Source organism: Neoarius graeffei, chromosome 8 (genome assembly GCF_027579695.1).
Source record: "Neoarius graeffei isolate fNeoGra1 chromosome 8, fNeoGra1.pri, whole genome shotgun sequence".
Classification (NCBI taxonomy): Eukaryota; Metazoa; Chordata; class Actinopteri; order Siluriformes; family Ariidae; genus Neoarius; species Neoarius graeffei.
The window spans coordinates 36,550,492-36,572,698 of NC_083576.1; the positions used below are offsets into that span (position 1 = coordinate 36,550,492).

The 22,207-nt window shown below is 40.3% G+C and overlaps 1 long non-coding RNA gene across 1 annotated transcript; it reads left to right on the forward strand.

The window, feature by feature from the left end:
* The first annotated feature begins 3,058 nt into the window (after positions 1 to 3,058).
* Positions 3,059 to 7,827, forward strand: LOC132890104 (uncharacterized). The gene is made up of 2 exons (XR_009655156.1): positions 3,059 to 3,310; positions 6,271 to 7,827. It is a non-coding gene; the product is annotated as an uncharacterized LOC132890104 (long non-coding RNA).
* The last annotated feature ends 14,380 nt before the right edge of the window (positions 7,828 to 22,207 follow it).

Genomic DNA, 22,207 nt, shown 5'->3' on the forward strand with positions numbered 1-22,207 from the left:
CCAACAGATAAGACGTATGATGATGGACAAATCAAACTTTGAGCAACTGCTGCAACTGCTACAGCAGAAGCACCCCTAGAGAATTTAACTTTTGACAGGGGAACATGATGATGATGATGAAGGTACTTGGCTCGGCGGCCACATGAAACGTAAACACTATGGACAGCGGCCAAACTCATAACTCTACAGACTGAAATACACGAAACCAAGTCCTACTAGGGTCTATTTTACCGATCTATGTTCAAGCATCATGCAAGTCTTCCTTCTCCTTGAATAAGACCGTGCATTCAACTGCCTTTTTGACATGACTGCATCGAAATACCACTTGCAACAATATTTCATGCACTCCATCAAGAAAAAAGTTAAACATGATGAACATGGGCATACTGTTTTGAGCATACGATTTTTTAAAAAGAAACTAGCTACATCAAAGTCCTTCAATAAACCCATCCTTTAGCGCAAATGAGCTTAACCTAGTTCAAAGCATGACGCTAGCAGTAGCTGCATAAGGCAAAATCATGTGGGCCTTTCGTCAACAACAAGCCACGGCGGGCAAACATTAATAATCAAGTGTCCTTACCTTAAAACATTGTCTTGACCACAGAACTTCTCAAGTATTTAACTTAAATCCACACGGGTTAACAACACACCCAACACAGCTAGCGAGAAATGTGGATCTGCGCTAGCTTTGTATTGCTATTCCCCTCAGTATGCTTACTCTGTCTGCTGCCCGAACTGTGAACATTATAGGCTACAATCTTTTCATCAATTTCTTCAGTAGATGCCGTTTTAGACATTTTATTATCCCCATCGAAATATGCTATTATACTAACAGGATTATAACTCAAATCACACGACACGTATTCAAATCACAACTGATTTATTTTACTGTTGGACAAATCGTAGCATATCTAGCCTAGCTGCACATAGCCTAGCTGCTGGTACGCTGATAACTGATAAGTAGCTGATATTCTGAACAGATTGGTGATCCTTACCTTAAAAAAGTCTGTGACTTTAGGCAATGATTCTATCATTACCTGCATCTCTCTCTTTTTTTCCTTTTATGCACCCCGCTAACATGTGAACGCTTCATCTTTCAAAGCCTCTAAATTTGTGTCTCTGTGGTCTGCAGTCTTTGGCGCGCTTTCGTGCGTGACGTTACATTTTGTTACATTTTATTCTGGTACAGTTGTGGGTGTTCATTTCGCGAACCACATCCACCATGTCTCTTACAGCAGGCTACTGTGCGATCATTTATTTCTAACCTTATTTCTATCCGTACATTAATGTAGGTCCACGATTCCGACAGTTTATTATTTTATTAATATTACAAGGCCCCTGATTGGCTGTGGCCCAGGGGCTTGAGCCCCCCGAAGCCCCCCCCCCTTAAAGCGCCGGTGCATGTCCGCCATCGTCTGTGTGAGACTTGCGCGCGCGACAACTGTCCTTCCCGTGATTCATTTCCAGAACGCATTTCCCCTTCTCTGTTTTAGCCTTTTATTTATTTATTTATTTTTACTCAGTAATGGTTGTGATGTAAAATGTACCGAAGTACACTACTTAAAAGAAAACATACTTAAGTAAAAGTAAAAGTACACTCTTTAAAAATTACTTGAAAAAGTATAAGTACACAAAAAAGCTACTCAAGTACAGTAACGCGAGTAATGTAATTCGTTACTTTCCACCTCTGGAACCCAGGACCTTCTTGTTGTGAGGTGACAGTGCTAACCACTACACTACCATGCAGCCCCTGCTTGGAAACATATATGTACCTTTTAAGGATCTAAAAGGTACATATATGTCTCATCTCATCTCATTATCTCTAGCCGTTTTATCCTGTTCTATAGCATCACAGACAAGCTGGAGCCTATCCCAGCTGACTACGGGCGAAAGGCGGGGTACACCCTGGACAAGTCGCCAGGTCATCACAGAGCTGACACATACACACAGACAACCATTCACACTCACATTCACACCTACGGTCAATTTAGAGTCACCAGTTAACCTAACCTGCATGTCTTTGGACTGTGGGGGAAACCGGAGCACCCGGAGGAAACCCACGCGGACATGGGGAGAACATGCAAACTCCGCACAGAAAGGCCCTCACCGGCCATGGGGCTTGAACCCAAACCTTCGTGCTGTGAGGCGACAGCGCTAACCAATACACCACCGTGCTGCCCGGTACATATATGTTTCCAAGTAATATCTAAAGGGTACAAATAAGTACCTTTGAGGGTACTGCCCCAGTGACAAGCTGTTTTACCGCTAAAGGTACAATAATACTGTACACTCTCAGAAAATAAAGTACAATATTATACCTTTAGAGGTACAACAGCTTGTCACTGGGGCTGTAACCTCTAAGGTACTTATTTCTACCCTTTATATATTGCTTGGAAACATACATGTACCTTTTAGGCCTTAAAAAGGTACACATAGTTTCTTTGAGGTCCAATAACAAGCCCTATCGGGTACAATAGCGTAGATTGTACCTTGAGCGACAGAAATGGACTCTTCCTGTACTCTATTTCTGACAGTGTAGGTGTCAAATATAAATGTTAGTGGAAAATAAGTAATCAATAAATGACAGTCAATCAGTAAATTGCAGAAAAGCAATAACGAGCAATATATTTGAATTACAGCACTTTGCTGTAATATTTATACACAGTAACTGTACCATAAATAAACATTACTCTGCTGGTGAAACTGCTGCCAGTTAATTACTGTAATTTTACAGGAATTTGTTTGTACAGTATATGTTTCTATACCGAAAGAACTCTGTTAATGTTTTCCATGTGTGCTCACAGTCAGGACTGCCAAGAATCTAGCATGGGCAGAAATCTCCAAATTTAGAAGAAATATGAAAATTGTCAATTGTGCCTTCAATAGCCGGAAAAAACAGACCCACCTCCAGCTTGAGTGCTCCTCCCCAGCAGTAGCCTCCAGATCTTCTCCTACTCGCACACTGTGGGTCACTGCCTGGGGTCATGGAAGCTTACACACATGGAGCCAATCACAGTCATCTGGAGGATTTCCCTTTTTACTTGCTGTTAATGTATGCCTGCCTTTTGCCTCATATAAGGCAAAAGAATTTTTTTTTTGCTTCCCAAGTGATACATCCTTCAAAAGAGAGGTTTTCTTGGGAAACTCCCTCAGTACAGACAGTAGACAATAGGGTCCATTTGAAGTACACAGCTGCCATGGTCTGCTCCACTAATGTCACATTTGTCCAGGCAGCAGCATCCTTCTGCCTAGGCTTTGTGTCGAAGAAAGACTTTTATAAATTCCCTTCTCTGCCATGGAACAGTCTAAGGTAAGTTTTCTCAATCACATCACATTGCTATAACTTTTTTTTTTTTTATTACCCAGCATGATTTATGGTGGTAAATGTATATTTTAAATTTGTCTCTGAGTATGTTAACACCTTTGAATATGTGACCAATATTTTTTTTTCCATCTGGAACTGTGAACCATATCAGGTATGTTAAGCTTGCAAAATCACAAAAAACAAACCATTAATCCACCCGAAGCTGTGATTTAGCACCTCAACTTCAATGTTATGGATCATTAGGTCATTAACGTATGTATAAAACAAATTCATGTAACCAAATATATCAAACAGGTTACATATTGTGCCAAATAGACTGTTCTAAATCTAAATAGTTTTTATTGAAGAAATCAAGGACAAATTCATAATATAAAGAAATGGCATAAATAATATGCATAGAATATTTTGCTTTTTATAATGAAGAACTTATCAAAGTTGCATTGAAGTCTCCTCCATATCTCATCCAGTCCAGGTTCAGAAAGTAAAATAGAGAATGAGGAGGACTAGTAGAGCACAAACAGTGTCAGCTTTCTTCTGTGCAAGCCAAAACTTGTTTCTCTCAAAGAAAAGCAGTATATTTGGAAACACTGCTTAATTAAATGGCTGCTGTAAAATGACAGCTAAGTAGTATAGTGACAATGTTACTACTTGTAATTTAGTGATACAATATGTACTGTTGAATGAATGTGTGTGTGTGTGGGGGGGGGGTGTATATTTGACAGTTTAACGGATTAGACAGTGAGGTGGAGGAAGTTCATGAACTGGAAACTATGAAGGAGCGAAAGGAAGCACATTATTTTCCTAGAAGTCTGGGATCCATCAGAATCAAGTGCTTTCACATGACCCAAAAGCCCCAGTTTTCCCTTATTGTCACTTGCCCCCCTTCTCAAGCCCCTTCAAATCCCTGATCAGGGTCACTTTCACATGAACAGAAAGGGGACTGGGGTTTTCATTTGGGATTTGGGATTGCCCAACATCTTCAAATTACACCAGCCCAAAATTAAACACATAGTTTACGGTTGTTCTCATAGTCAGAAGGTCAGATTAAGTTGTGCGTGTATGTTTTGGAATGTTTCCACACAGCCGGGCACTGCAAATTACTTCAATTTAAGGAATGTACTTAGGATTTATCCTTGTTTACAACAACCTTCTGTCAATCTATCATTGTAGCATTAATTTTTTTGGGAAGCCTTCTTAAAAAGTACAATGTTTATTGTACACTCATAGAAAGAGAAGCAACAGATAAACCCTTAAAATTGTGATTTAAACTGAAAATGAGACGGCCCTTGTCATTAGTATCAATATATAGAACACAGCTTTTAAAAACCCAAGAGACTGGATGCCAAAGAAAGGTAACAGGAACTTCCTGAGCGTCCAGTTAAAGACAACTAAAGATCACACAGAAACAGACATTAAGGGACATAAAGTTGTTATTATTGATCCACAAAAGTATAAGTGAATAAGAGCAGAAAACAGGGAATGTAGCTCTTGCATTATAGTACATATCCCTATGAATGTGATCAAGCAGAAGAAGACGCTTTATAATTTGCAAAAGCTAGCCCATGTTTCTGATTGTGATTATTTGAGGAGATTAGGAGAAATGAAAAATGACCTTAAAAGGCAATGTTTGCATGTGCAAGCGCATTTGCTCTACATTATCAGCAGAGTGTCTCTGACTATGTAAACAGTGTTTCTCTCATGTTGGTGGAGGTGAGCACTTTTCACCAAGCCAAGTCTCTCTCTCTCTCTCTCTCTCTCACACACACACACACACACACACACACACACACACACACACACACACACACACACAAATTGTTTTTATTTTCAGTAGCTGTCTGTATGCAAAGTCTGTAAGAATGTGTGGCAGACACACATCAGTAGTTCAAATTTAGTTGTCTTTGTGCAACACTAGCAACCAGAAGACATTTTATTTTCACCTTCAACCAGCATTTTATATTACAAAATAATTGAAAATAATCTAAATTACCAAATACTGATATATTACATTTTTCAGCATAAGCTGTTATGTAGTATCTTAGTTTTATACAACATTCTTGCATAAAAGAGCCCAAGAATATACTCACTGTAGGAGTCAAAATTATGTATAGGATGTTATGTATATAACAGTAGAAGTTGTCATATATGAGATGTTATGTATATAACAGGGCTTAGTTATTATTTATTATTAATTTATGATTTTATCCAGTATCTTCATATAATCATGAAAAATCATGTGGTTATGTTGAATAAGACTAATATGGCCAGAGTTTCATGTACAATATCAGAATCTTTGCAGTTGTATGCAAGCCAAGGTTTGTTTATACTTCTGGTCAAGTCACAGATGAAACTTAAGGTATAACATTTTTCAGTAATGCCATTATATAATATTTACCCCTTTGGCAATGGTCATGACTTAATTTTTTGGCTTCTCCATCACCTTTGATGGTTTTTGCCTTTTATGTCATACTGGAGCAAACTGTGACTAGAAAAGGGAATGTATGCAGTCAGCACAAGGAGACAGAAGGGGAGGGACAGCTACGCTTAGCAGTGACAAACTATCTGCTTCCACAATCACTAGCCATAAGAGGTTGAAAGAGTGTTTATCACAACCACTGCTACATTTTCCATTATCCCAAAATAAGATTCCTTCAGAATTCCTTATATGGGCTCAAGGAGAATCCAGATGAGGTAGCTGAGGCAATCAAAACCTCCTGTGTCTTGGAGAATGCTCAAAAATAGCCCAGGATTTTTTGTGCTGCCTTTTTTTTTTTTTTTAAATTTAATTATCTACACTTTGGGCAATGTAAATACTCTTCAATTTATACTAGGGGAGATATGTTTCTTACATAATCAAATCTAGTATTTTAGTAGATTACAACACTTAGTTAAAATTTTATTACAAGTGGAGTTATAATTTTATGATGAGTTCTTCTCAAATGCAGGTATGACAAATGTTTTCTTGTGGACCAGTCCAGGCAGTGACAAGTCAAGATGATGGAATAATATGCCACAACTGTACCCATGGTATTACACATACCAGCAGTGAGTCTGGCATGTCAGACTCAATATTTGTTTTTCACCATTATTCTCTCTCTCTCTCTCTCTCTCTCTCTCTCTCTCTCTCTCTCTCTCACTCACTCACTCACTCACTCACTCACTCGAATTAATTAACTGAACTTTATATTGCTTTAGGACTGACTTAAAAGTGACAAAAAAGTATAGACCAGTGGTATTCAGCTAAAGTTTTATGATAAACATGACTATAAATAAACCAATTCAATTTAAACTGTTTATGTTTTGTTTCACAGTGGTGCTTCATGTTACTGCTAGTTAAGGAGCCTTGCTGTTCTGCAGCTTGTTGATTCAACATAAGGCATCCTTAACGCTGTGAAAGTGAATACCCTACATATGGTTGGTTTGTTCTGGGATTCGGTGAAATACAGCTCACAAATTTACTGTGGTTGTGTCACTACAACTGATAAGTATTTTACTGTTAAATGCTCTAGATTTCCACCTTTACAATATTACTGCTTTTGACTAACAAAGCTCAGAGGCCTATCACAGCTCTGAATATCCTACAAGTACAAAAAAAAAATGGAATCAGCGCAGATAAATGGTGCCCTACAATGTGGGAAGGAGGAAGAATGAGAAATCAAACAGATATAGCATGTATTAAGCCTGCGGTTACTGTGCCCATCCTCTCAACATTCTCAAGGATGAAAGTACACTTTACTTGCACATAAAATGAGTGTGAATGAGTCCTCAGGCCCAAGGTGCAGTGCTGCATCTCTGGTCAATTGGGAGTCTGAGATGAAGCACTGTAGCACGGGAAGAGGGACACTGCTACTGTAAACACACATCAGCATTTGTATAAACTTTTTATTAGCCAGATTTAATACGAAAATGTAGATTAAATATATTTGTAGAATGCAACTATTGTAACTTTTTCAACACATGAAAGAAGATCAGTGCCCAGTATAGATAGGCAGTTGTGGCTCAATATTTCAGGACCTGAGTTATGAATCAGATCAAATTGTGAGTTTAAATCCCAGCACTGCCAGTTGCTATTGTTGAGCCCTTTAACAAAGCCCATAACTTTAATCTGTTTGGTTCAGTAATTCACTTGGATAAAAGATTCTGTCAAATGAATAAATGTAAAATGCTTCATAGATAGTATTTACCCTTTTGTGGTTTCCTTTTGTCTAATAAACACTTTCTTCCCTGTCCTCGGGGTCCAGTTTTCCCAGGAATCCCTTGGGAAATTACAAAGGGGATTCCTGGAAATACTGTTCTTGGGGGTGGGGTTAGACATCATGAATGTCAGTTGAATTGTATCATATAACATTGTAATTACTTGGCAAGTTTGTGATTAAAATGAGATAAACAATGTACATACTACTGTAACAAAGTCTTCTTAATATTTTGTATTCAGAATATTGCAATTCAAACACTAACAATGTAACATACTTAATAAAATTGTGCTTGATTCAAACTATAAATGTGTTGAAAGAAAGCTCATCTATTAAATCATCTTAAATAAGCTACTAAATGTTCTCAAATTTAAAGCATATTGCTAAAGATATGGCATGTAAAGCAATACATTTAAAGCGATGCCAGTGACTAACCAGCACCCCACCTATTTGCACCACAACAAGCTGTGAAACAAATTAAAAATTATAGACCCCTTGCGCATGAGGTCACATATCATATGACAATTTCACCTGGGGGTCAAACAGACACTGTCTTTCATATAAGCAAAGCTTAGTCTGTCTTCAATATGGTTCATCTTTGCACTGTTTTTGGTTGTTCAAATCGCTCAAATAGAGAAATAGATAAAAGGTATTACCGTCTCCCCAGTATCAAGAAAAATGTTAAAAAAGAGAAGAAAATGCTCCAAGAACAATGAAGAAATGAGTGGTTAAAGAGAATATGACGAGAGGAGCTAATCCTGAAAACTCCAGAGAAATTCGTGATTGTATTTAAAATGTATTTTTAAAAAATAGAAAGTCAGAAGTGAGTATGGAAGAATTTGCTTAAGAATCTAATTTTATTTCTGCTTGCATTCAAGTTAGCTTCTTCATGAAAGTGTTCAAACAAAATCAACTGACTTTCTTACAGATGAACCAACTTCCTTATTCAACGCAGAAAACCCAGTTTGGGCACCAGACAAATAACACAGGCATTATTAAATCAGTAAAAAACCAACAAGGTGCAACATGCATGATATATCCTGAAGGAACAGAAAAGATTAAGAGCAGAGAGCGCTGAAGCTTTACTTCTGTTATCAGAGGAACCCAGTCTTGTGCAAAATGTTACCATGGAGTCAGAGTATAGTAATGAACCTACAGTTTGAGAGTGTCCGACACACACTGAACTTTACAACAGCTCCATGCATGTGAAATAAATCGACTAGGACAGGAAAAACTATTTTGAATAAAATTGTTTTTGTCCGTTAGACACTTATCAACCTATGTGACTTAGTGGTGCCTTTTGAATAGAGAATAAATGAAGAGGGAACTGAACATTAACCGTTTATTGCAATTATTACAAGGGTGATAATAGTTACTATAGGACTATAGCTACAACTGGAATGTGCTGATTCTGTTAGCATTTGGAATTATTGTACCATCTCATCTCATTATCTGTATCCGCTTTATCCTGTTCTACAGGGTCGCAGGCAAGCTGGAGCCTATCCCAGCTGACTACGGGCGAAAGGCGAGGTACACCCTGGACAAGTCGCCAGGTCATCACAGGGCTGACACATAGACACAGACAGCCATTCACACTCACATTCACACCTACGGTCAATTTAGAGTCACCAGTTAACCTAACCTGCATGTCTTTGGACTGTGGGGGAAACCGGAGCACCCAGAGGAAACCCACGCGGACATGGGGAGAACATGCAAACTCCGCACAGAAAGGCCCTCGCCGGCCACGGGGCTTGAACCCAGACCTTCTTGCTGTGAGGCGACAGTGCTAACCACTACACCACCGTGCCGCCCGCTATTGTACCATATTAGATAAAATTAAAATAAAATCTTACAATAATGTTTGAAAGTCTAGAGCAAGATTTTGCTATTTTACAAATAACACTTCAGGTATTGTTTTAACAATAATAAGTATTAATATAGATAGAGTGCGGTTGTTTGTCTCTATGTGTCAGCCCTGCGATAACCTGGCGACTTGTCCAGGGTGTACCCCGCCTCTCACCCATAGTCAGCTGGGATAAGCTCCAGCTTGCCTGCGACCCTGTAGGACAGGATAAGTAGCTACAGATAATGGATGGATGGATGGATGGATGGATAGATAGATATAGAGTGCAAATAGCCCTGAAACTAGATGTCCTTGGCGTTGTTAAGACATGGAGGGCTGGGAACACCATCTAGCCCACAGTTCAGGTAGGAGTCCTTTGAAAGTAAATGCTTTGGCTTTCGCAGCATTCTGTTCCCAAAAGCTGATGTCGGGAAAAATTCTTTATACAAAGAAGGCTTTCTTGCTTTTGTATTTTTTTTTCCACTGTTCTTCCATGTCAGGACTCTTTGGGGAAAAAGAAGTTATATTCCAACATGTAGCTAATGCTAGGCCACAAATCTGCACCGTTACTCCAGTCATTTCAAGGAATTTTGTACAGATCATAACCACTAATAAACTCTAATTTCCATGTATATCTATCCTTCGCATATTTCTGACTAAAATTATCCAAGTAATACAGTAGTAGAGCTTTTTTTTAGCTGTAGTTTTCTTCGGACAACAGCAACGGATGTCAGACATCTTCGCTTGGCTTCAGTATGTGAACAGTAGGCCTATGTAAACAAAGTTTGCTTGTCCCCCAGGTCTAGGGCAACGATGGTTGCTAACGTAAATGTGACATCAGTGTAAGGGGTCTATATGAAGAGTAAAGCCTAAGAGACTATATTAAAAGTATTACTGATCTTTAGACAAATATAAAATAAGGTGATAAAATTTGAAATTCACATTCACATCAGGGCGGCACGGTGGTGTAGTGGTTAGCACTGTTGCCTCACAGCAAGAAGGTTCTGGGTTCGAGCCCAGTGGCCGACGGGGACCTTTCTGTGTGGAGTTTGCATGTTCTCCCCATGTCTGCATGGGTTTCCTCTGGGTGCTCTGGTTTCCCCCACAGTCCAAAGATATGCAGGTTAGGCTAATTGGTGGCTCTAAATTGACTGTAGGTGTGAATGGCTGTTTGTCTATGTGTCAGGCCTGCGCTGATCTGGCGACTTGTCCAGGGTGTACCCTGCCTCTCGCCCAAAATCAGCTGGTATAGGTTCTAGCTTGCCCGTGACCCTGAACAGGATAAGCGGTCACAGATAATGGATGGATGGATATTCACATCATTGTGACATGCAGTAATTACATTTGAGATCTTCTGGGCAACAGTATTTTTTAACAAAATAAGATAGGGATTTTGAACTGACGACGTAAAATCCACCAAACCAATACATTTATTTCCTTAAACATTCCTATTTGGATTCGATGACATGATATCCTTGAAATGGAACCTTCAAAGGATCCTTCTTTGACATTGAGAAACATGCTGGGTTTTTCATACTGTCAAGAAATGATTCTTAACAGCTCCATTTCAAGGATTTCACATCACTGAATCCTCCCAAGATACTGTTCTGATGTCTTGGATCCCTCGAATTCTAGGGAACTGAGAATTCTCCTTCATTCAGAGAAATTTCAAGGATGCATGTGTATCTTCAGCATTCTTAAAGCACCCACAATTCTCCGTGCATTTACAAGAGGGGACCTTTTCAATTACCTACACCTACCTAGCCTGAAAGACCCAACTACAGCATTCATGACTTTGAAAAATACCCACTGGGATGGACAGAGGTTTTTTTTAAAGCCATCTTCCATCTAGTCCTTTTTATTTTCAACTTCTCATCACAACACTTATCTTTTCAGGTACATTAAAAGATGTTTCATGCATTCTAATATAAAGCTCATTCAAACATGAGAATCTATCAGCCAAATAGCTCAATTTTGTGAGCCATACATGCCCGTCAAATAGAATTGCTGGTCCTGGGGAATAGGATTTGTGACAAAATAATAATGAAATTAAAAAAAAAAAACCTCCAAAATAGCAAACAAAATGAAGAATTTATGAGTTTAAAAAAAAAAAAAAAACTCACTGAAGCCAACACAAGCTAGACAGACTTTTGATTTCATAAAATCAGTGAAATTTAGTCCCCTCTGAAATTTGGCCATTGTGATATATGTTATTTCTGTAATATCTCACAAAATATCAGGCCATTCTGTGGCTGGGAAGTTATTTAATTTGAGGGGATTCCCTAGCAAATAATGTGCATGAAATCGCACACTTTGTGCAGTAAAGCAGACAGAGGAAGTCCGTGTGCACATGCGTGGGTTAACCTTCTTCTTCTTTTGGGTTTTACGGCAGCTGGCATCCACAGTGTTGCATTACTGCCATCTACAGGTTTACCTTGACTGTGTACTGACAGTTACATCATTCTGTCACTAAACGAACAGCTGATCACACTGAGGTGCTCACTGACCACCGATATTTATTAGTTTAGTCCTGGGTTTCCTTTCCTTCACAACATAACGTCTTTTCTTCTCGCTTTCCGTTACTGTAGTTGGTTTTCACATTTCATTCACACACTCACGTCCTCCATTTTTCTCTCCTGTTTCAAATTTGTATCCTACAATGCCTTGTGTGAATGGGGAAAGTCCACCACGTGATGCATGACATAGTATTTTGAATTGGGTCATGTTGAGGCAGGAAAAAAATAGAGGAGAATTTAGGGCCATGTGGTGGGCCACGTAAATTGTTCTATTAAATTTTTTTTAAACAAACAAACAAAGAAATAAAATTGGAAGCCTGTGATTCGAATTCAGTAGCTTTCAGTCCCCTAAACAAAAATAATTGAGTTTTAGGGAAAATTCTTTTTGTGACCTACACTTAAAAAATCTGACAGGCAGTTAACCTTTAATTATTTGCAAACAAATTACTTATGTCCTTTTGTGTACTCTCTGCTTATTCTCACTGATCAGATTTTTGTCATCACTATCAGTTTTTATGCTGCCAGGTCTATCGTTTGCACTGCCTGACTTTGCAGTTACATTGCCAGCGCTTTCATTTATGCCACCTGACTTATTGTTTGCAACTCTGGCACAAAACACTTGTGTGGGTGCATCCCCAATTGGCTAATGAGTTTTTGAGTGCTGGACTTTAAGTACAGCAAGCATGCAGTTAAGTTGGTTTCATATCGGATATTCACTGTACATTCAAGATTCTCTGTTCTATTTCTCAAAAAATAAACACAAAAATAGACAAAATGTGTATTTTATTACTCTGTAGTGGAGTAGAGAACCAAGTACAATGAAATATATTTTTTAAAATTTTCTCCCATTAAAGCTCACTGAAAATATCCAGCGCTTTATAGTATGCAAGATTCTACCAAGAGTACCATCGTCTACTTTGACAACTAAAGATTCACAAGTGCAATATTAGACAGGCAGACGTTCAGTGTGTGTGTGTGTGTATGTGTGTATACAAACACGCATATATATATATATATATATATATATATATATATATATATATATATATATATATATATATACACTGTATATTCTATCCACATTCACTGGATATGAGCTATCGCATGCTCTGATCGCATGCTCTGATTGGCTACTCTACTATGAGGATATCAGGATACCATGAGCAGAGAAAAACAAAATGGCGGAGCATATCAAGTCAGATATATCACTTTATCATCAAGTATTTAAAAGAAACAGAAATAGCGAAAAGAATATAGTCGTCCCCGTCCCCCCCATATCTCCTGTTCCACACTCCAGCCTAGTCGCCAAACTGCCAAAAACCTGAAAGAAGATGAAGGAAATGTTGGACTGTGTTACTGAACCAACTGAGGATGAAATAAAAACTCTACTCAAAAACAACCCCCCCCCCAAAAAAAAGCAACAAAATATTGAATAAAAGTATTGGATAGTAAGAACATTTTTACTTTTCAATAATTATTATTATAGCATTTTTCACAAACTGCTACTGTCGTTTTGCCAGTTTGTTTACATTCTATTCGGAAATGATTTTGTCAGACATTTTGTATCAAGTTTTTATTTATTGATTTTGCAAAATAATTATTTCTCAAAATCCAGTGAATGTGGATAGAATAAAACAGTTGGAGTTGGCTATAAGCCATATACGACAAAATTTAGTGGAATATACACTATAGATATACACACACATACAAAAATAGTGCCCTAATTTTTTTTTAAACAAAAAACATTCCATGTTTTAGTGAAGTAGCTTCATCAGACACTGAAAAAAAATGAGTAAAATCCATCTTTTAATTGAAATAAATTTATTCACACAAGCTGACAAATGCCTCATCAAAAAAAAAAAAACTTTCAGTAAAAGCACATCAGACCATTATTGGCACCCCTGGAAATTACAGTGAACACAATGCAACTGAAGCATGTTTCCCATTTAAATTGTATATTTTTTTAGTTGACTGGAGTGTGCAGGAACTTTCAAGCTGACTTCCTGATGAACTGGGGGACAAATATGAGGTGATGCAGAGGCCAAATTCCTTTAAGGGTGTGTCCGAAATCACTCTCATTCACTACTCCCTACTCACTATCTAGGGAATTCTATGTAGAGGACTATATAGTGAGCTCATTGGTAAAATGAAAAAACACTTTCAGACACTACTCCACCACACCGTTATTTACGTTATTACTGTTGCGCAATTAAAACTAAAAGGTCAGAGGTCGATGATAGACTTTGTTGTCATTTCATCTGATCTCCGGCCCTATGTCTTGGACACTCTGGTGAAGAGAGGGGCTGAGCTGTCAACTGATCACCACCTGGTGGTGAGTTGGATCCGCTGGCGGAGGAGGAAGCCGGACAGACCTGGCAGGCCCAAACGTATGGTGAGAGTCTGCTGGGAATGTCTAGCCGAGCACTCTGTCGGGGGGGGTCTTTAACTCCCACCTCCGGGAGAGCTTTTCCCAGCTTCCGAGGGAGGCAGGGGACATTGAGTCTGAGTGGACCATGTTCTCTACCTCCACTGTGGATGTAGCTGTTTGGAGCTGTGGCCACAAGGTCTCCGGTGCCTGTCGTGGCGGCAATCCCCGAACCCGGTGGTGGACACCAGAAGGTAAGGGATGCCGTCAAGCTGAAGAAGGAGTCTTATCGAGCCATGTTGACCTCTGGGACTCCTGAGGCAGCTGACTGGTATCAGCAGGCCAGGCGTGCTGCAGCTTGGGCAGTTGCAGAGGCAAAAACTCGGAACTGGGAGGAGTTCTGGGAGGCCATGGAGAAGGACTATCAGTCAGCCTCGAAGAAATTCTGGCAAACTGTCCGGCGCCTCAGGAGGGGGAAGCAGTACTCTGCCAACACTGTTTACAGTGCGGGTGGGGAGCTGTTGACCTCGACTGGGGACATTGTCGGGCAGTGGAAGGAATACTTTGAGGATCTTCTCAATCCCACCGTCATGTCTTCCATTGAGGAGACTGAGGCTGATGACTCAGAGGTGGACTCATCCATTACCCAAGCTGAAGTCACTGAGGTGGTTTGCAAGCTCCTCGGTGGCAAGGCACCAGGGGTGGATGAGATCCGCCCTGAGTATCTCAAGTCTCTGGATGTTGTGGGGCTGTCTTGGTTGACACGCCTCTGCAACATCACGTGGCGGTCAGGGACAGTGCCTCTGGAGTGGCAGACTAGGGTGGTGGCCCCTCTTTTTAAGAAAGGGGACCGGAGAGTGTGCTCCAATTATAGGGGAATCACACTTCTCAGCCTCCCAGTGAAGGTTTACTCCAGGGTACTGGAGAGGAGAATTCGACCAATAGTCGAACCTCGGATCCAGAAGGAACAATGCGGTTTTCGTCCTGGTCGTGGAACACTGGACCAGCTCTATACCCTTCATAGGGTGCTCGAGGGTTCATGGGAGTTTGCCCAACCAGTCCACATGTGCTTTGTGGATCTGGAGAAGGCATTCGACCGTGTCCCTCGTGGTATTCTGTGGGGGGTGCTTCGGGAGTATGGGGTTCGGGGCTCTTTGCTAAGGGCTGTCCGGTCCCTGTATGAATGGAGCAGGAGTCTGGTTCGCGTTGCCGTCAGTAAGTCAGACCTGTTCCCAGGGCTCGAAATTAACTTTTTTTCTTTGTGTCCCCCAGTGGTCCCGAATTCTGTGTTGTATTGTCCCAAATGGAAGCAATAGTGTCCCCATTTTTTTCCTCTCTGAAATAACCAGTGGTTAAGGCAGCTGGGCCATAGAAGGTTCACGCTGCACGCTGCATGCTGCACGCTACACGCGTGTAAAGAAAAGTGGACAAACGTAGCATGACTTGCTCTGGGCCATAGAACGGCGTTCACGTTGCACGCTGCACGCTGCACACTTCACGCGTGAAGCGAGAAATGAACATGCACACTTTTTTCTAGGCGTGAAGATGGAAATTCCAGTCAATGCATGCGGTCACCGCCGCGCCAGCCAATCAGAACGGGTCTAGGGAGATAACTCTATGCTTTCAGGGGAAAACTTCAGAAAAAATATAATTGAATGGTATAATTGAAAAATAGTTCTTCATCGGGATTGTCAAGCAGATTATAGAATGTTCGGTGAAATTCACCACGGGTTTCTCTCAGAAGGAAGTGTTCTCGGCTCCAAATTCTGTTCCTTTTTCTCTTCCTCTGTCTCAGTAAAAGCAGAATGAGGCAATCGTCGTCATCCGAAGAGTCCATATTGTTGGTTACTCGGTCAAAGTAGAACAGACGCAACACGTGAACATCCAAGCATGAAGTTTAATGGCCCAGGGTCCGGTTCTTCACGTGAACGTGTAGCGTGTAGCGTGCAGCATGCAGCGTGAACCTTCTATGGCCCAGCTGCCTAATATTATCATATGAAGTTACTATTATATTTGTAACTATGCGGTTTTGAACCCTTTATATCATTTTTACAATAAGTCACAAAACACAAGTGACACATGTCCTATACATCATCTACTTCAAAATTACAGTTATTGCATTTTCAGTTTATTAAACTTTGGCGATCTCACTGTATGAATAGATACCCGTTTATTTAAAGGGGCCAACTAGCTCATTCAGAAAATGTTTCAACTCCCTACATCTGCAGTACACTTTAGTTGAAAATAAGACCCCTTTTATGTTCATTTCATCTACTTATACCTTGAATATCTGTTGGCATATATAAGGCCAACTTATCATTTTCACCATTACCGTTATCCATTTTTATGTAATATACCTGTTGCCCCATTCAAAGATGTTTTGAAAGCCATCAGCCATACCATCAATAGATGAAACGCCCTTGAGCAAGGCACCTACCCCAACATTGCTACAAGGACTGTAACACTGTAAAAAACCGTAAAGTCACTTTGGATAAAAGTGTCATATCATATAAGTGCAAACAAAGCAATGTAATGCAAGGTTTTTTTTATTGTAACCTTTAGTCATAGAAATCATTTACATTATTTCCAGTGCTTAATTTCATTTTCTTTGACCTAGATAAATTTCCCATTCATTTCTATGGAATTATTTGAAAAACTACACACATTTTCAAACATCCGCTGCTCTGGCATGCTTTCACCTAGAGACATGATTCAAACTTTAAAATGTAGAGAAACTTCTCCTCTGTGGATCTGGCATTCAACTTTTTGCTAGGTTCTATACTTTTGGCTCAGACCCGGCTCAAACACCATGTGGGTTCCTGGAGAAATTCCGGCTTTATAATGGGTGTCTATTGCGTTACACACCAGTGCAGCTCGTTAAGTTAGAGTGTAGAGAGCTTGGAAAAATAGCTCAAACTTTCTCATTTAAACTGTGTTTTCAGCCCCAATTTTCACTCTACACACATAATTTTCTCAAAAGTAGTAGCCACACTTGTCCTGATTCACACAATGTGTCTACCTACACGATAGGACTTGCAGTTTTTGAATGAGAAGCCTGAAAGTGAGGAGAGGGCAGGCGCGCAGCCCCATAGACTGCTATTATAAACGTGGCTGCGCTTTGACTGTTAAATCAGAAAAGTCACTCGTTTTTAACTCGCTCTAGTGTCCTCAATTTTTACACTACAGACAAAAAAGTACATCAGTGTGTTCAGGAGACCCTTGTGGCACTCGTTGTTTGGAGGGAGCGCTCTGACGGAAAGCTGCCCTTTTTGTGTGCCCCCCCCCCCCACCCGCGCGCTGAGCAGAGAGAGACAAAAATACAGTCCAGCTCAGCTCCGGCAACTGTGACTGCTACGCGCACTGCATCACTCTCACGATTTCCCCCGGGGGAACTGTCGTCTCTAGATCTATTTTTTCCATTGTCCCGGGATTGTCCCAGATATGATAATTTTGTGTCCCGATGACATTTTTTATGGTCCCCGGGACGTCGGGACACCGTTAGTTTCGAGCGCTGCCTGTTCCCAGTGCATGTTGGACTCGGCAGGGCTGCCCTTTGTCACCGGTTCTGTTCATAATTTTTATGGACAGAATTTCTAGGTGCAGCCAGGGGCTGGAAGGAATCCTGTTTGGGAACCACAGGATTTCATCTCTGCTTTTTGCAGATGATGTTGTCCTGTTGGCTTCTTCAAACCAGGACCTTCAGCATGCACTGGGGCGGTTTGCAGTCGAGTGTGAAGCGGCTGGGATGAGAATCAGCACCTCCAAGTCTGAGGCCATGGTTCTCAACCGGAAAAGGGTGGCTTGCCCTCTCCCGGTTGGTGGAGAAGTCCTGCCTCAAGTGGAGGAGTTTAAGTATCTCGGGATCTTGTTCACGAGTGAGGGAAGGATGGAGCATGAGATCGACAGGCGGATCGGTGCAGCCTCTGCAGTGATGCGGTCGCTTTACTGGTCCGTCGTGGTGAAGAAGGAGCTGAGCCAAAAGGCAAAGCTCTCAATTTACCGGTCGATCTACGTTCCGACTCTCACCTATGGTCATGAGCTTTGGGTAATGACCGAAAGAACAAGATCAGGGATACAAGCGGCCGAAATGAGTTTCCTTTGCAGGGTGGCTGGGCGCTCACTTAGAGAGAGGGTGAGAAGCACAGTCACTCGGGAGGAGCTCGGAGTAGAGCCGCTGCTCCTCCACATCGAGAGGAATCAGCTGAGGTGGCTCGGGCATCTTTTTCGGATGCCTCCTGGACGCCTCCCTGGGGAGGTGTTCCAGGCATGTCCCTCCGGGAGGAGGCCCCGGGGAAGACCCAGGACACGCTGGAGGGACTATGTCTCTCGGCTGGCCTGGGAACGCCTTGGTGTTCTTCCCGAGGAGCTGGCCAAGGTGTCTGGGGAAAGGGAAGTTTGGGCTTCCATGCTCAGACTGCTGCCTCCGCGACCCGGCCCCGGATAAAGCGGAAGAAGACGAGACGAGACAATTAAAACGTGCCAGATCAGTCAGTTGGTGGGTTTTCAAAATAATAAATACATGCATGTACTTTTGTGATAAATACATATTATACTGAGCATATTTCCCACATTAATAAATACAAACTACTTTGTATCTGCTGCATCTTTCAGTTCTTTTAAGCCAAGGCTGAATACTTTTTTTTTTGCTGCTTCCTTTTATTATTAAATAAAATTTGAGGCTTTTGATTAATTTTTGCTCTGTATAGTAACTTTTATTCTTGTATTTTATCTGTCTTATTCTATTTTAGCTTTTTTTCTGTTCTCTTACTATTTTTAATTGTACTTGAATGTCCGTTTATAATGTGTTTATTCCTCCATCCATTCAGCCCAACACACTTCTTTTTCTTTCAGCGCGACTGCAATGCATGATGGTATATATATATTGCCTGGTTAGTGACCACTGGTTGTACACTACTTTTCATGGTTAATTGTGGGATACTATGAGTCCAACTATACAGGGTGTAATAATTCTCACTTTACATTCGGACAGCACTACAAAATGGTGAACTCATTATAGTGAGTGATTTTGGACACAGGGTTAGTAATCCATCAACATCAGAAAGAAATAAGAAAACATAAGCCAAAAGAGGGAGAAGTGTGTTGACCTTCATAAGTGAGGGAATGGTAATAAAAAATAGCTACTTACAGTACATGAAAATGCCAATTTCTACTGTTCGTGCAATAATAAAAAAATGGACACCAACTGGAACTGTTACAAACTTGCCAGGAAAAGGACCCAAGTTTATTTTGCTCCCATGTACAGTGAGGAGGATGGTAAGAGAGGCATAAAAAGGATCACTGTTGGTGAATTACAAGAAAAAGTAAAACCTCTGGGATTCCAAGTCTCCAAAATTACCATCGTCTGCCACCTTCATGCCAATAGATTTTTGGAAGGTATGCCAGCAAAAAACAAACAAACAAAAAACCCTTTGTAAACTGTGTTATGTGGTTTGATGTAACAAAAATGGAACGCTTTGGCAATAAACAGTCAAGTTGGGTTTGACATAAAAAGAAGGATGGCTATAATGAAAAGAACCCTATCCCAACTGTAAAGTTGCCTAAAGAAGCAGCTTTGGGACCAAAAGGTCACTGGTTCGAGTCCCTGGACTAGCAAGAATGGCTGAAGTGCCCTTGAGCAAGGTACGAAACACCCAACTGCTCCCCAGGCTGCTCTGGGTATGTTGTATGTCACTCTGGACAAGAGTGTCTGCGAAATGCCTGTAATGTAATGTAACATATGGTGGAAATTCTGGGGCTGCTTTTCCTCTAAAGGCTCTGGAAACATTGTTAGTGTACACAGCATCATGGACTCCCTACAATACCAGGACATTTTAAATCAAAAGCTGGCTGCCTCTGCCAGAAAACTAAAACTGCATCATCAATGGGTCTTCCAGCAGGACTATGATCCGGAGCATATGTACAAATCAACATAAAAATGGTTAGCTGACCACAGAATCAAGTTTCAGCTATGGCCATCTTAGTCCCCTGACCTGAACCCCATTGAAAATCTGTGGGGTGAGCTGAAGAGGAGAGAGCACAAGAGAAGACCTAGGATCCTGGATGATCTGGAGGGATTCTGTAAAGAGGAATGGTCTCAGATTCCCTGCTCTGTATTCTCCAACCTTAAAAAATGTTATAGGAGAAAACTTGGTGCTGTTTTACCGGCAAAGGGAGGTTGTACAACATATTAAGTGCATCTGTGTCAACAATAGTGGCACATGTGTTTTGTTGATTTCTTGATGAGGAATTTGTTTTCCTCTGAATAAATTTATTTCAATTAAAAGTCAGATTTTTCTCAGTGTGAGATGAAGCTATTTCGAAAGGTGGATTTTTTAAAACCTTTTTTATATGAATCTTTACAAGGGGTGCCAATAACTGGGGCAGGCACTCTCTCTCATATATATATATATATATATATATATATATATATATATATATAAATAAAAGTGTGTGTTCGTCCTGTCAATCGATTAAAATATTTAATTGTGATTAATCACATTATTGTCCAGAGGTAACTCATGATTAATCACAAATTAATTGCACATTTTTTATTTATCTGTTCTAAAGAAACCTTAAAGGGATAATTTTCAAGTTTTTGTGGATTGGGAGTAGACAAATATGCTTGCTTTATGCAAATGTATATGGCCAGTTCAGGAAGAATAAGGATAAAATTATTTTTGTGAGCATTTTATTCTGCCACTGCATTTACAAAATAAAGCAGAATTAAAAGAAAAGAAAACCCATTTTTAAAATACAGTTATGAAGATAGATTATGATATAAACTAACGATTCATGTGAATAATTGAAAATAAGGAGCTCACACAACTAAGATATCCATCTCTGAAAGTCACTTTCTATGCAGAATGGATGATTTCATGGAGGCCACCATTGAAAATATTTTAACCAATCAGAAAAATCCTCACCGATTGTTTCCGGCAATGCTCTGTTGTCATTTGGGCGCAAGATGCAGAAGCTCTGCATAGCAAGTAAGACTTGAAGCATCCCCTAGCTGGAGATTATTTCATTAAAAGTTTATATGAAAAAAAAATGAATTCCATTTCTCTAACAAAAAAGTGGAGCGGGAAAGATAATACTGATGTTGCTGATAAACAGCCAGGGAATAGTGAACAGCTGATCTACTCCTATCTGACTGAATGGGGGAAGTAACTTTTCATATTTATATCCCTGATACAAGTAGTGCTGCCGTGACAGCCTCATTCTGCTGACTGTAACCTTGCTAGACTACCTACAAACAGATCTGCATACAATCTGACTTACCTAAATCTGTTGAAGAGGCAAATGCACAAGTTTTTACACGTTCCTGGCAGCATAAGCACTCGTTAGCATGCTCTCGACTCATTCATGAAAAACTTCCTCAACAAGACGTCACCAGGCTAGTCTACCATAATTACCGTAGTAGACAGTCCAACCCCTGCAGCAACGCAGAAAGAGGGTAAACAAACACTGCTTTACGCAGCTTGTGTGCTTGGAACATTTTGAAGAAAATTGTTTCACTCAAACAACTTGGATGCAATGGGCATTTGGAATACCATACAAGCCAGCGCTGAATCCAGATGCGGTTCCCACAATCTTCGGCCAAAAAGTGGACAAGACAAACGAGACAACACGGTCAGTAGTCCGCAAAAGAGAAGTTCAAAGGGTAAGAAAACACTTTTTATGGCTTCCCTAACTTTTTTATTAAGCGTGATATGTTAGTTTGAGTTCCTTTGGACATAAACGTAATAATTGCTGATGCAGCTAAGCAGCCTGATGTTTGTTGGGTGTCTTGCTTTAATTTAGTGTTGTCAAAAAAGCCTCGGTAATGACTAAAACAACTCTATACAGTTAGGTCCATAAATATTTGGACAGAGGCAACATTTTTCTAATTTTGGTTCTGTACATTACCACAATGAATTGTGAACAAAACAATTCAGATGCAGTTGAAGTTCAGACTTTCAGCTTTAA